General features: G+C 39.2%; 1 long non-coding RNA gene across 1 annotated transcript in view; it reads right to left on the bottom strand.

The window, feature by feature from the left end:
- Positions 1–3,924: 3,924 nt before the first annotated feature.
- Positions 3,925–14,838, bottom strand: part of Gm41988 — a 49,024-nt gene continuing 38,110 nt past the window's right edge. The window contains exon 3 of the long non-coding RNA XR_878660.1: positions 3,925–4,603. This is a non-coding gene — a long non-coding RNA (predicted gene, 41988). The remainder of the gene's footprint in view (positions 4,604–14,838) is intronic.

The following is a 14,838-nucleotide window of genomic DNA, read 5'->3' on the forward strand; positions in this document are numbered from 1 at the left end:
AACCAGATACTTGTAGCTTTAATTTGAAATTATAGAAAAAGTATAAAATGTATAGAGAAATGTAGAAGAAATTCTAAGACATCTTCACTCTTTCAGATGCATATTTTTGATCTAAGTCTGTTATCTTCTAGTATGAAGTATTGAATCATCCCTGGAAAGTAGCAGTGAATTTTTTTTTCTTTCGTTCTAAAAGCCTTGTATTAAAGTTGAATGAGTGAATACAGTAAGTTTGCGATTTCATCATGTTCTTGTGCAAGGGGGTCAGAGTAATATGAAAAGATCAAGAAATCAAGAACAAAGAGTTAACTAAATGAATTAATAGCAATATAAGAAAAACTTATCACAGCTATATCTGGGTCCTTTCTTACTCTTTTTTTTTTTTTTTTCTCTCGAGACAGGGTTTCTCTGTGTAGCCCTGGCTGTCCTGGATCTCACTTTGTAAACCAGGCTGGCCTTGAACTCAGAAATCCACCTGCCTCTGCCTCCCAAGTGCTGGGATTAAAGGTGTGCACCACCACACCCGGCTGACTGCTTCTATTTCTTTAGGACTGTTTAGATCATTAACTTGATCCTGATTTAAATTTGTTACCTGGTATCTGTCTAGAAATGTGTCCATTTTATCCAGGTTTTCCAGTTTTATTGAGTATAGCCCTTTGTAGAAGGATCTGATGGTGTTTTGGATTTCTTCAGGATCTGTTGTTATTTCTCTTTTCATTTCTGATTTTGTTAATTAGGATGATGTCCTTGTGCCCTTTAGTGAGTCTGGCTAAGGGTTTATATATCTTGTTGATTTTCTCATAGAACCAGATCCTCATTTGGTTGATTCTTTGAATAGTTCTCCTTGTTTCCAATTGGTTGATTTCGCCACTGAGTGTGAATATTTCTTGCCTTCTACTCCTCTTGGTGAATTTGCTTTCTTTTGTTCTAGAGCTTTTAGGTGTGTTGTCAAGCTGCTAGTGTGTGCTCTCTCTAGTTTCTTTTTGGAGACACTCAGTGCTATGAGTTTTACTCTTAGAAATGCTTTCATTGTGTCCCATAAGTTTGGGTGTGTTGTGGCTTCATTTTCATTAAACTCTAAAATGTTCTTAATTTCTTTCTTCATTTCTTCCTTGACCAAGTTACCATTGAGAAGAGTGTTGTTCAGTTTCCATGTGAATGTTGGCTTTCTATTATTTATGTTGTTATTGAAGATCAGGGTTAGTCCATTGTGGTCTGATAGGACGCATGGGCCAATTTGTATAATTTTTGTATCTGTTGAAGTCTGTTTTGTGACCAATTATAAGGTCAGTTTTAGAAAAGGTTCCATGAGGTGCTAAGAAGCTATATCCTTTTGTTTTAGGAAAAAATGTTCTGTAGATATCTGTTAAATCCATTTGTTTCATAACTTCTGTTAGTTTCACTGTGTCTCTATTTAGTTTCTGTTTCCACGATCTGTCCATTGATGAAAGTGGTGTGTTGAAGTCTCCCACTATTATTGTGTGAGGTGCAATATGTGTTTTGAGCTTTACTAAAGTGTCTTTAATGAATGTGGCTGCCCTTGCATTTGGAGCATAGATATTCAGAATTGAGAGTTCCTCTTGGAGGATTTTATCTTTGATGAGTATAAAGTGCCCCTCCTTGTCTTTTATGATAACTTTGGGTTGGAAGTCGGTCTTATTAGATATTAGAATGGCTAGTCCAGCTTGTTTCTTCACAATATATGCTTGGAAAATTGTTTTCCAGCTGTTCATTCTGAGGTAGTGTCTTTCTTTTTCCCTGAGATGGGTTTCCTGTAAGCAGCAAAACGTTGGGTCCTTTTTGTTTATCCAGTCTGTTAGTCTATGTCTTTTTATTGGGGAATTGAGTCCATTGATATTAAGAGATATTAAGGAAAAGTAATTGTTACTTCCTATAATTTTTATTGTTAGAGTTGGCATTCTGTTCTTGTGGGTGTCTTCTTTTTTAGGTTTGTTGAAGTATTACTTTCTTGCTATTTCTAGGACATGGTTTCTGTCCTTGTATTGTTTTTTTTTTGTTTGTTTGTTTGTTTTGTTTTTGTTTTTTCTGTTATTATCCTTTGAAGGGCTGGATTTGTGGAAAGATAATGTGTGAATTTGGTTTTGTCGTGGAATACTTTGGTTTCTCCATCTATGGTAATTGAAAGTTGGGCTGGGTATAGTATCCTGCGCTGGCTTTTTTGTTCTCCTAATGTCTGTATAACATCTGTCTAGGATCTTTTGGCTTTCATAGTCTCTGGTGAAAAATCTGGTGTAATGCTGATAACATATAAATGCCTTTATATGTAACTTGTCCTTTTCCCCTTACTGCTTTTAATATTCTATCTTTATTTAGTGCATTTTTTTTGTTCTGATTATTACGTGTCGGGAGGAATTTCTTTTCTGGTCCAGTCTATTTGGAGTTCTGCAGTCTTCTCTTATGTTCATGGGCATCTCTTTCTTTAGGTTTAGGATGTTTTCTTCTATAATTTTTTAGAAGACATTTGCTGGCCCTTTAAGTTGAAAATCTTCATTCTCATCTACTCCTATTATCCATAGGTTTGGTCTTCTCATTGTGTCCTGGATTTTATGGATGTTTTGAGTTAGGATCTTTTGCATTTTGCATTTTCTTTGATTGTTGTGTCAATGTTCTCTATGGTATCTTCGGTACCTGAGATTCTCTTTTCCATCTCTTGTATTCTTTTGCTGATGCTCGCACCTATGATTCCAGATTTCTTTCCTAGAATTTCTATCTCCAGCGTTGCCTCACTTTGGGTTTTCTTTATTGTATCTACTTCCCTTTTTAGGTCTAGTATGGTTCTGTTCATTTCCATCACTTGTTTGGATGTGTTTTCCTGTTTTTCTTTAAGGACTTCTACCTGTTTGTTTCTGTTTTCCTGTTTTTCTTTAAGGACTTTAAATCTTTAGCAGTATTCTCCTGTATTTCTTTAAGTGAGTTATTAAAGTCCTTCTTGATGTCCTCTACCATTATCATGAGATATGCTTTTAAATCCAGGTCTACCATTTTGGGTATGTTGCGGTGCCCAGGACTGGCTGAGGTGGGAGTGCTGTGTTCTGATGATGGTGAATGGTCCTGTTTTTTTGTTAGTAAGATTCTTACCTTTGCCTTTTGCCATCTGGTAATCTCTGTAGTTAGTTGTTATAGTTGTCTCTGGTTAGAGCTTGTTCCTCTTGTGATTCTGTTAGCCTCTATCAGCAGACTTGGGAGACTACCTCTCTCCTGAATGTCAGTGGTTAGAGCACTCTCTGTAGGAAAGCTCTCCTCTTGCAGGGTTGGTGCACAGATATCTGGCATTCAGTCCTGCCTCCTGGCAGGAGATGAAGGCCCCAAACAGGGCCTGTCCCAGAAGCTGTTAGCTTCTGTAGTCCACACTCTCACCTCTGCATTCTAGTCTCAGAGGGATCTGGGAACCAAGATGACTCCCCATGGTGCTCAGGCAAAGCCTTCCCGGGTGGGACAGACACCTCTCCTCTGGCAGGGAAGGCGCCCGGATGTCTGGAGCCCAAAACAGTGTCTACCTCAGAAGCTCTGTGGCTTCTGCCTGTCCCAGAAGCTGTTAGCTTCTGTAGTCCACACTCTTACCTGCTCAGACTAGTCTCAGCAGGATCCAGGAACCAAGATGGCTCTACTAGGTGCTCTGGCAAACCTGGAGGGTTTTTGTTTTGTTTTTTGTTTTTTGGTTTTTTTTCAAAATGTTAATAGAATTCCATTTTTAAAAGTGCAAAAAAGGAATTCCTCCCATTTAAAAGTCTAAATTTGTGTTTATTTTAAGGTACAAAGTTTCTTTCTATTGTCTTTTATTTTGGGACTCTTTCCCTTTATGGTTTACTGGTGTATAAAATGACCAAAAAAAAAAAACTTTCACAATGTATTGGGTCATATGTGATTCTTATTTGTCAATTATACATTTTTTTAACACAATGAATATGCAAATCATTTGAAGATGTATTCTATACCATGAGCATCCATAACCACACAATGAAGGAATTCTCATACAGATGGTCGCTATCAAATACAAACAGTTCCCAGGCTTGTGGCCAAGGACTATCCTAATTGGTAATGACCACTTGTTCATGGTCACCTTTGAAGTGGTGCCAACATTAGCAGGAGTTGTGGTTTCCTCGGCCTTCACTTGCTGGTACTGACCAGCAGCGAAATGGGAATCAATCTCTGTCAGGACTGTAATTGAGCACTTCCCTAATTTATGAGACAGTTTTCCCATTAACAACAAAATCTTGAGAATTAAATAAAAACAGACCTTCACAAGTGCTGCAGCTTAGGTGCATGTGGCGTAAACGTTGATAAATGTACGTGCCTTGTGGAAGCCTGACTTTGAAAAATTCTGTGTCAGAGTTTTAGGTCATTTTCTGACAACAATTAGGAACATTGAACGGAATAGCTGGCGATTCTTCTTGGATATGACAGGTGATGTAAAGCCATCTTTCCAGAGAAAAGTCCTTTTATGAGTATGAAATGCAGGATGCAGGCATACCCTTGGGACTGAGAATCTGTAGGTACTTCCACTGAAGGTCAGGGTAGAAGCCTTTTGAAGATTTTAAAACTTGGCTAAGCTGTTTCACTTCTTCCTTGGTGAATTCCTCTGCCACTGCAATTCCATGCAGAACCCATGAAATGGTAAAAAGAATGAAATGCTCAGTTAAATTTTACATTTAGTATAAAATGTGTAACCATAATGTTGTTTGAAATGTTCTGGCAAAATCTAAATGATTGCACATTGGCTAAAATGCTAAGCTTCAAAAGTTTATTTGAATTTATAGGAGTTTATAAACTTCAAAGTCTCAAGGCTTGGTAGCATAATCATTAATTATTTTTTTAATTTATAATAAGTTATATGACTTTGCATATCTATACTAATCCATATTAGTAAAGAGTCATGCTTCTTGACTACACTGATTGTATTAACATAATTTCTAGCAAAGAAGTAAAAAGAAATTAAAAATTCTTATCCTTAGCCACCAACATATGAACTGTTTACAAAATTATTATTTTTTGTTATTATTATTATTGGTTTTTTGAGACATGATTTCTCTGTGTAGCCCTGGCTGTCCTGGAACTCACTTTGTAGACCAGGCTGGCCTCAGTCTCAGAAATCTGCCTGCCTCTGCCTCCCAAGTGCTGGGATTAAAGGCTTGTGCCACCACTGCCCAGCTATAAAATTATTTAAAAAAATAATTAGGAGCACTCAATTCCACATCACACCTTCATTTGTCAGCTTATCCTAGAATTCTTTAAATACTAAAGCATAGAACTGGAAGAGCACACAAAAAGAGGAAAAAAACACAGTCCTTAGATATGAATGTAAATGAAGAAAATATCTAATAAAAAAAGGAAGAAAAGAAAATTAAACACATGGTATCATATGGTTATCCTGGCAAAAGAAAGAAAGAGAGAGAGAGAGAGGGAGAGAGAGAGAGAGAGAAAGGAAGAAAGGAAGGAAGGAAGGAAGGAAGGAAGGAAGGAAGAAGGAAAAAAGGAAAGAAAGAAAGAAATGTGTTTTGTAATAAAAGTTCAAATACAGAAAGTTTTGGAAATTACAATGTAATATACAGAATTGCCAGATGGCTAGTAACTAGTCATATGGATGTCTATGCATGTATTCTATAAGCATAATCCTACAACATAACATCTTATATTCCTGGATTACAATAAATCATAAACAATCTTCTCTAAGTAAACAGAAAAGATTATTTTATCCCCTCACATCTCTCCAAAGAGCTCTTTGTGGAAGATCTCTTACCTTCTCTTCATAAGTCAGGATGTTCAGAAACTTTCTACTGTGCTTCTTCTACCCACTAGGACCAAGTGCATACATCACCAGGAAGGTGCCTATCTACCTTTTGCATTTTGTTGACGACATTTAATGTCAAGAAGATGTAGATCTTGGTCCGGGACCCACCGAACTTAGGAAATTAGTCTGAACAGGTGAGAGGGTGCGCCAGAGAACCTGACAGCCTCTGGAACAGGCAGAAGCACGGAGGGGCTGAGGCAGCACCCTGCGTGGGCCGGGGACAGCCGGCCACCTTCCGGACCGGAGGACAGGTGCCCGCCCGGCTGGGGAGGCGACCTAAGCCACAGCAGCAGCGGTCGCCATCTTGGTCCGGGACCCGCCGAACTTAGGAAATTAGTCTGAACAGGTGAGAGGGTGCGCCAGAGAACCTGACAGCTTCTGGAACAGGCGGAAGCACAGAGGCGCTGGGGCAGCACCCTGCGTGGGCCGGGGACAGCCGGCCACCTTCCGGACCAGAGGACAGGTGCCCACCCGGCTGGGGAGGCGGCCTAAGCCACAGCAGCAGCGGTCGCCATCTTGGTCCGGGACCCGCCGAACTTAGGAAATTAGTCTGAACAGGTGAGAGGGTGCGCCAGAGAACCTGACAGCCTCTGGAACAGGCAGAAGCGCAGAGGGGCTGAGGCAGCACCCTGTGTGGGCCGGGGACAGCCGGCCACCTTCCGGACCGGAGGACAGGTGCCCGCCCGGCTGGGGAGGCGACCTAAGCCACAGCAGCAGCGGTCGCCATCTTGGTCCGGGACCCGCCGAACTTGGGAAACTAGTCTGAACAGGTGAGAGGGTGCGCCAGAGAACCTGACAGCTTCTGGAACGGGCGGAAGCGCAGAGGCGCTGAGGCAGCACCCTGCGTGGGCCGGGGACAGCCGGCCACCTTCCGGACCGGAGGACAGGTGCCCGCCCGGCTGGGGAGGCGGCCTGAGCCACGGCAGCAGCAGTCGCCATCTTGGTCCCGGGACTCCAAGGAACTTAGGAATTTAGTCTGCTTAGGTGAGAGTCTGTACCACCTGGGAACTGCCAAAGCAACACAGTGTCTGAGAAAGGTCCTGTTTTGGGCCTTCTTCTTCGGCCAGGAGGAGGTCCAAATACAAGATATCTGCGCACCTTCCCTGTAAGAGAGCTTGCCAGCAGAGAGTGCTCTGAGCACTGAAACTCAGAGGAGAGAATCTGTCTCCCAGGTCTGCTGATAGACGGTAACAGAATCATCAGAAGAACAATCTCTAAACAGAGTCAACTATAACTACTAACTCCAGAGATTACCAGATGGCGAAAGGTAAACGGAGGAATCTTACTAACAGGAACCAAGTCCACTCACCATCACCAGAACCCAGCACACCCACTTCGCCCAGTCCAGGGAACCCCAACACACCTGAGAACCTAGACCTAGATTTAAAAGCATATCTCATGATGATGGTAGAGGACATCAAGAAGGACTTTAATAAATCACTTAAAGAAATACAGGAGAACACTGCTAAAGAGTTACAAGTCCTTAAAGAAAAACAGGAAAACACAATCAAACAGGTAGAAGTCCTTACAGAAAAAGAGGAAAAAACATACAAACAGGTGATGGAAATGAACAAAACCATACTAGACCTAAAAAGGGAAGTAGACACAATAAAGAAAACTCAAAGCGAGGCAACACTAGAGATAGAAACCCTAGGAAAGAAATCTGGAACCATAGATTTGAGCATCAGCAACAGAATACAAGAGATGGAAGAGAGAATCTCAGGTGCAGAAGATTCCATAGAGAACATCGGCACAACAATCAAAGAAAATGGAAAATGCAAAAAGATCCTAACTCAAAATATCCAGGAAATCCAGGACACAATAAGAAGACCAAACGTACGGATAATAGGAGTGGATGAGAATGAAGATTTTCAACTCAAAGGTCCAGCAAACATCTTCAACAAAATTATTGAAGAAAACTTCCCAAATCTAAAGAATGAGATGCATATGAACATACAAGAAGCCTACAGAACTCCAAATAGACTGGACCAGAAAAGAAATTCCTCCCGACACATAATAATCAGAACATCAAATGCATTAAATAAAGATAGAATACTAAAAGCAGTAAGGGAAAAAGGTCAAGTAACATATAAAGGCAAGCCTATCAGAATTACACCAGATTTTTCACCAGAGACTATGAAAGCAAGAAGAGCCTGGACAGATGTTATACAGACACTAAGAGAACACAAACTGCAGCCCAGGCTACTATACCCAGCCAAACTCTCAATTATCATAGAGGGAGAAACCAAAGTATTCCACGACAAAACCAAATTCACGCATTATCTCTCCACGAATCCAGCCCTTCAAAGGATAATAACAGAAAAAAACCAATACAAGAACGGGAACAACGCCCTAGAAAAAACAAGAAGGTAATCCCTCAACAAACCTAAAAGAAGACAGCTACAAGAACAGAATGCCACCTTTAACAACTAAAATAACAGGAAGCAACAATTACTTTTCCTTAATATCTCTTAACATCAATGGTCTCAACTCGCCAATAAAAAGACATAGACTAACAAACTGGCTACACAAACAAGACCCAACATTTTGCTGCTTACAGGAAACTCATCTCAGAGAAAAAGATAGACACTACCTCAGAATGAAAGGCTGGAAAACAATTTTCCAAGCAAATGGTATGAAGAAACAAGCAGGAGTAGCCATCCTAATATCTGATAAGATTGACTTCCAACCCAAAGTCATCAAAAAAGACAAGGAGGGACACTTCATTCTCATCAAAGGTAAAATCCTCCAAGAGGAACTCTCAATTCTGAATATCTATGCTCCAAATACAAGAGCAGCCACATTCACTAAAGAAACTTTAGTAAAGCTCAAAGCACACATTGCGCCTCACACAATAATAGTGGGAGACTTCAACACACCACTTTCACCAATGGACAGATCATGGAAACAGAAACTAAACAGGGACACACTGAAACTAACAGAAGTGATGAAACAAATGGATCTGACAGATATCTACAGAACATTTTTCCCTAAAACAAAAGGATATACCTTCTTCTCAGCACCTCATGGTACCTTCTCCAAAATTGACCACATAATAGGTCACAAATCAGGCCTCAACAGATTCAAAAATATTGAAATTGTCCCATGTATCCTATCAGATCACCATGCACTAAGGCTGATCTTCAATAACAAAATAAATAACAGAAAGCCAACATTCACATGGAAACTGAACAACACTCTTCTCAATGATACCTTGGTCAAGGAAGGAATAAAGAAAGAAATTAAAGACTTTTTAGAGTTTAATGAAAATGAAGCCACAACGTACCCAAACCTTTGGGACACAATGAAAGCATTTCTAAGAGGGAAACTCATAGCTATGAGTGCCTTCAAGAAAAAACGGGAGAGAGCACATACTAGCAGCTTGACAACACATCTAAAAGCTCTAGAAAAAAAGGAAGCAAATTCACCCAAGAGGAGTAGACGGCAGGAAATAATCAAACTCAGGGGTGAAATCAACCAAGTGGAAACAAGAAGAACTATTCAAAGAATTAACCAAACGAGGAGTTGGTTCTTTGAGAAAATCAACAAGATAGATAAACCCTTAGCTAGACTCACTAAAGGGCACAGGGACAAAACCCTAATTAACAAAATCAGAAATGAAAAGGGAGACATAACAACAGATCCTGAAGAAATCCAAAACACCATCAGATCCTTCTACAAAAGGCTATACTCAACAAAACTGGAAAACCTGGACGAAATGGACAAATTTCTGGACAGATACCAGGTACCAAAGTTGAATCAGGATCAAGTTGACCTTCTAAACAGTCCCATATCCCCTAAAGAAATAGAAGCAGTTATTAATAGTCTCCCAGCCAAAAAAAGCCCAGGACCAGACGGGTTTAGTGCAGAGTTCTATCAGACCTTCAAAGAAGATCTAACTCCAGTTCTGCACAAACTTTTTCACAAGATAGAAGTAGAAGGTATTCTACCCAACTCATTTTATGAAGCCACTATTACTCTGATACCTAAACCACAGAAAGATCCAACAAAGATAGAGAACTTCAGACCAATTTCTCTTATGAACATCGATGCAAAAATCCTTAATAAAATTCTCGCTAACCGAATCCAAGAACACATTAAAGCAATCATCCATCCTGACCAAGTAGGTTTTATTCCAGGGATGCAGGGATGGTTTAATATACGAAAATCCATCAATGTAATCCATTATATAAACAAACTCAAAGACAAAAACCACATGATCATCTCGTTAGATGCAGAAAAAGCATTTGACAAGATCCAACACCCATTCATGATAAAAGTTCTGGAAAGATCAGGAATTCAAGGCCAATACCTAAACATGATAAAAGCAATCTACAGCAAACCAGTAGCCAACATCAAAGTAAATGGAGAGAAGCTGGAAGCAATCCCACTAAAATCAGGGACTAGACAAGGCTGCCCACTTTCTCCCTACCTTTTCAACATAGTACTTGAAGTATTAGCCAGAGCAATTCGACAACAAAAGGAGATCAAGGGGATACAAATTGGAAAAGAGGAAGTCAAAATATCACTTTTTGCAGATGATATGATAGTATATATAAGTGACCCTAAAAATTCCAACAGAGAACTCCTAAACCTGATAAACAGCTTCGGTGAAGTAGCTGGATATAAAATTAACTCAAACAAGTCAATGGCCTTTCTCTACACAAAGAATAAACAGGCTGAGAAAGAAATTAGGGAAACAACACCCTTCTCAATAGCCACAAATAATATAAAATATCTCGGCGTGACTCTAACGAAGGAAGTGAAAGATCTGTATGATAAAAACTTCAAGTCCCTGAAGAAAGAAATTAAAGAAGATCTCAGAAGATGGAAAGATCTCCCATGCTCATGGATTGGCAGGACCAACATTGTAAAAATGGCTATCTTGCCAAAAGCAATCTACAGATTCAATGCAATCCCCATTAAAATTCCAACTCAATTCTTCAACGAATTAGAAGGAGCAATTTGCAAATTCATCTGGAATAACAAAAAACCGAGGATAGCAAAAACTCTTCTCAAGGATAAAAGAACCTCTGGTGGAATCACCATGCCTGACCTAAAGCTTTACTACAGAGCAATTGTGATAAAAACTGCATGGTACTGGTATAGAGACAGACAAGTGGACCAATGGAATAGAATTGAAGACCCAGAAATGAACCCACACACCTATGGTCACTTGATCTTCGACAAGGGAGCCAAAACCATCCAGTGGAAGAAAGACAGCATTTTCAACAATTGGTGCTGGCACAACTGGTTGTTATCATGTAGAAGAATGCGAATCGATCCATACTTATCTCCTTGTACTAAGGTCAAATCTAAGTGGATCAAGGAACTTCACATAAAACCAGAGACACTGAAACTTATAGAGGAGAAAGTGGGGAAAAGCCTTGAAGATATGGGCACAGGGGAAAAATTCCTGAACAGAACAGCAATGGCTTGTGCTGTAAGATCGAGAATTGACAAATGGGACCTAATGAAACTCCAAAGTTTCTGCAAGGCAAAAGACACTGTCTATAAGACAAAAAGACCACCAACAGACTGGGAAAGGATCTTTACCTATCCTAAATCAGATAGGGGACTAATATCCAACATATATAAAGAACTCAAGAAGGTGGACCTCAGAAAATCAAATAACCCCCTTAAAAAATGGGGCTCAGAACTGAACAAAGAATTCTCACCTGAGGAATACCGAATGGCAGAGAAGCACCTGAAAAAATGTTCAACATCCTTAATCATCAGGGAAATGCAAATCAAAACAACCCTGAGATTCCACCTCACACCAGTGAGAATGGCTAAGATCAAAAATTCAGGTGACAGCAGATGCTGGCGAGGATGTGGAGAAAGAGGAACACTCCTCCATTGTTGGTGGAATTGCAGGCTTGTACAACCACTCTGGAAATCAGTCTGGCGGTTCCTCAGAAAATTGGACATAGTACTACCGGAGGATCCAGCAATACCTCTCCTGGGCATATATCCAGAAGAAGCCCCAACTGGTAAGAAGGACACATGCTCCACTATGTTCATAGCAGCCTTATTTATAATAGCCAGAAACTGGAAAGAACCCAGATGCCCCTCAACAGAGGAATGGATACAGAAAATGTGGTACATCTACACAATGGAGTACTACTCAGCTATTAAAAAGAATGAATTTATGAAATTCCTAGCCAAATGGATGGACCTGGAGAGCATCATCCTGAGTGAGGTAACACAATCCCAAAGGAACTCACACAATATGTACTCACTGATAAGTGGATACTAGCCCAAAACCTAGGATACCCACGATATAAGATACAATTTCCTAAACACATGAAACTCAAGAAAAATGAAGACTGAAGTGTGGACACTATGCCCCTCCTTAGAAGTGGGAACAAAACACCCATGGAAGGAGTTACAGAAACAAAGTTTGGAGCTGAGATGAAAGGATGGACCATGTAGAGACTGCCATATCCAGGGATCCACCCCATAATCAGCATCCAAACGCTGACACCATTGCATATACTAGCAAGATTTTATCGAAAGGACCCAGATGTAGCTGTCTCTTGTGAGACTATGCCGGGGCCTAGCAAACACAGAAGTGGATGCTCACAGTCAGCTAATGGATGGATCACAGGGCTCCCAATGGAGGAGCTAGAGAAAGTACCCAAGGAGCTAAAGGGATCTTCAACCCTATAGGTGGAACAACATTATGAACTAACCAGTACCCCTGAGCTCTTGACTCTAGCTGCATATGTATCAAAAGATGGCCTAGTCGGCCATCACTGGAAAGAGAGGCCCATTGGACACGCAGACTTTGTGTGCCCCGGTACAGGGGAACGCCAGGGCCAAAGGGGGGGAGTGGGTGGGTAGGGGAGTGGGGGTGGGTGGGTAAGAGGGACTTTTGGTATAGCATTGGAAATGTAAATGAGCTAAATACCTAATAAAAAATGGAAAAAAAAAAAAAAAAAAAAAAAAAAAAAAAAGAAGATGTATGCTGTTCACTAAAATGAGGAACACAGTGATTCCTTTTCCTATAACTGTGCACTGAACAGTACTTAAGGATGTACCTTATCTCTTTATGTCTTTGTCAGTTTCCTATTCCTGGAATGCAGCAGTTATGAAAATCAAAGTTCCTTGACAAGGGACAAGGATATTGAAAAGTAGTGTCATGATGCATTTCAATACCAGCCTTGCCCTTCACTTCTCTAGTCCTAAAGTGTATGTCTTGATTTTTAAGTATATATTAAATTTAGAAATGCAAATGATAAAGAAGTTAATTCAGTAGATGAGTACTTGGACACAGAAGACTACAGGACAGGTAATTCATATGAAGAAATCACAACTGTTCAACAAGTCTATCAAGGCCATTTCAGCATTAAAATGTAGTTAAAGTAATTTCTAATCCTTGAATTATAATGCCAGCAGTATGTCCTTTAATAAGCTTTCTTGGAATTTCTTCATCAGACTTGCATCTACTTCCTCCAGGCATTACCTACCCCTTAAACATCACTTTATTTTTTAATCCAGGAGCTTCTGAGCACAGGAAATAACCTATGCTCTAGATTATAACCACTCTCTCATCTTAAAGTTTGCTGTGAAAATAAATGAAAATGGAAAAAAAATCAAAGTACATTCCAAAATATTAGGTAAAATACACAATGAAAACAGACTGAAAATGAAGGCTCTAATACTCTAAGTAGTTGGTTTTTCTCTATGTTTGAAAGGAATGATAAAATTCAGTTTTAAGGTAAATACCCCAATTATAACCTATTTTTCCTTAAAGAAGTAAATGTGTTAAATGAAAATGTCTTTTATTAACATACATTTGTATTACATATTTATACTGTTGTATACATATGTATACATATTTATACAACATACTAATTATATCTATATTTAAATGCACACAAACATGTATAATATTAATTTATCATATCATTATGCAAGACAAATATAGAGATGGTTTTTACCTGTGGTGAGACAATAACATGAATTTTCTTTTCCATAGATTAATGAGAGCTTATAGATGATAAATATAGATGTGGAGCAGTTCACATATCATGAGTTAAGTACTTTGCATGTGTCATTTTTGTGCTTTATCCCCATCTTCCATCACTTTTAAGAGAGTTCACAAAAAACATATAACCAAATAGAGAGGTTTCCATGGTCTGAAATTCACCTTGAAACCTAAGACACAATGTCTTAGTGGAATGTCCATTTGTAGGTTACTCCTGTTCAACATCTTAGGCACACATCTATAAATAATCATTTTCCAGTTAAATATCAATATTGACCAATTTTCCTACTTGTCAATTGTTTAAAACTTCAGGAAAATTTAACTTTTTCCAAGTAAAGAATGTTGTACAGTGTAACACACTTTTCTTGAAATATCTATTATGTGGTTGTGAGGAAGAGAACTGACTAATAATATTTCAATAAAAAGTCATTTTTCTTGGAAAAATTTCTATTTCAAAAAATTCTGTTTGTCAAGTATCTGTTGTTAGGTGTCATGAATCTTTGGAGTCTGGGATTATCATGAACAGTAGATGAAAAGAATATTAGCATAAGTAGGTTCTAGCAACTTTACTTATAATGATACCAGAACTGAACAATTTGTCAAATTATTTGCCAAGTCAAAAATCCAATAATAACTGAAAATGGTTTGTTTTGCAGAAAATGTCAAACTCTGGGAGGATATAGAGACTTCATTTTTAAAAACTTTAAAGATAGAATTATGTAGATCTTAGAAGACACTAAGACAGGCTTCTCCTTCTTTAAACAAATTAAGACTAAACTCTCTGAAAAAATAGGGTTTATAATAGAAATAGAAACTGACCATTAACTGTAGCAGTGGTGCCAGATAGTGTTATAGTCAGCTTCCCTAGATGTTATGATGTAAATGTATTAGCAGTATTAAGAAACCCACTCCTGCTGTAATTATGTTAGGAACCAATAAGACAGCTCAGAAATCAATATGCTAAGACAGATAGAGGAAAGGACCATGGTCAGCTAACTGGGAATAGATTAGTGTGGCAGGTTCCTAGCTGAGCCATGAA

Source organism: Mus musculus, chromosome 3 (genome assembly GCF_000001635.26).
Source record: "Mus musculus strain C57BL/6J chromosome 3, GRCm38.p6 C57BL/6J".
Taxonomy (NCBI): domain Eukaryota; kingdom Metazoa; phylum Chordata; class Mammalia; order Rodentia; family Muridae; genus Mus; species Mus musculus.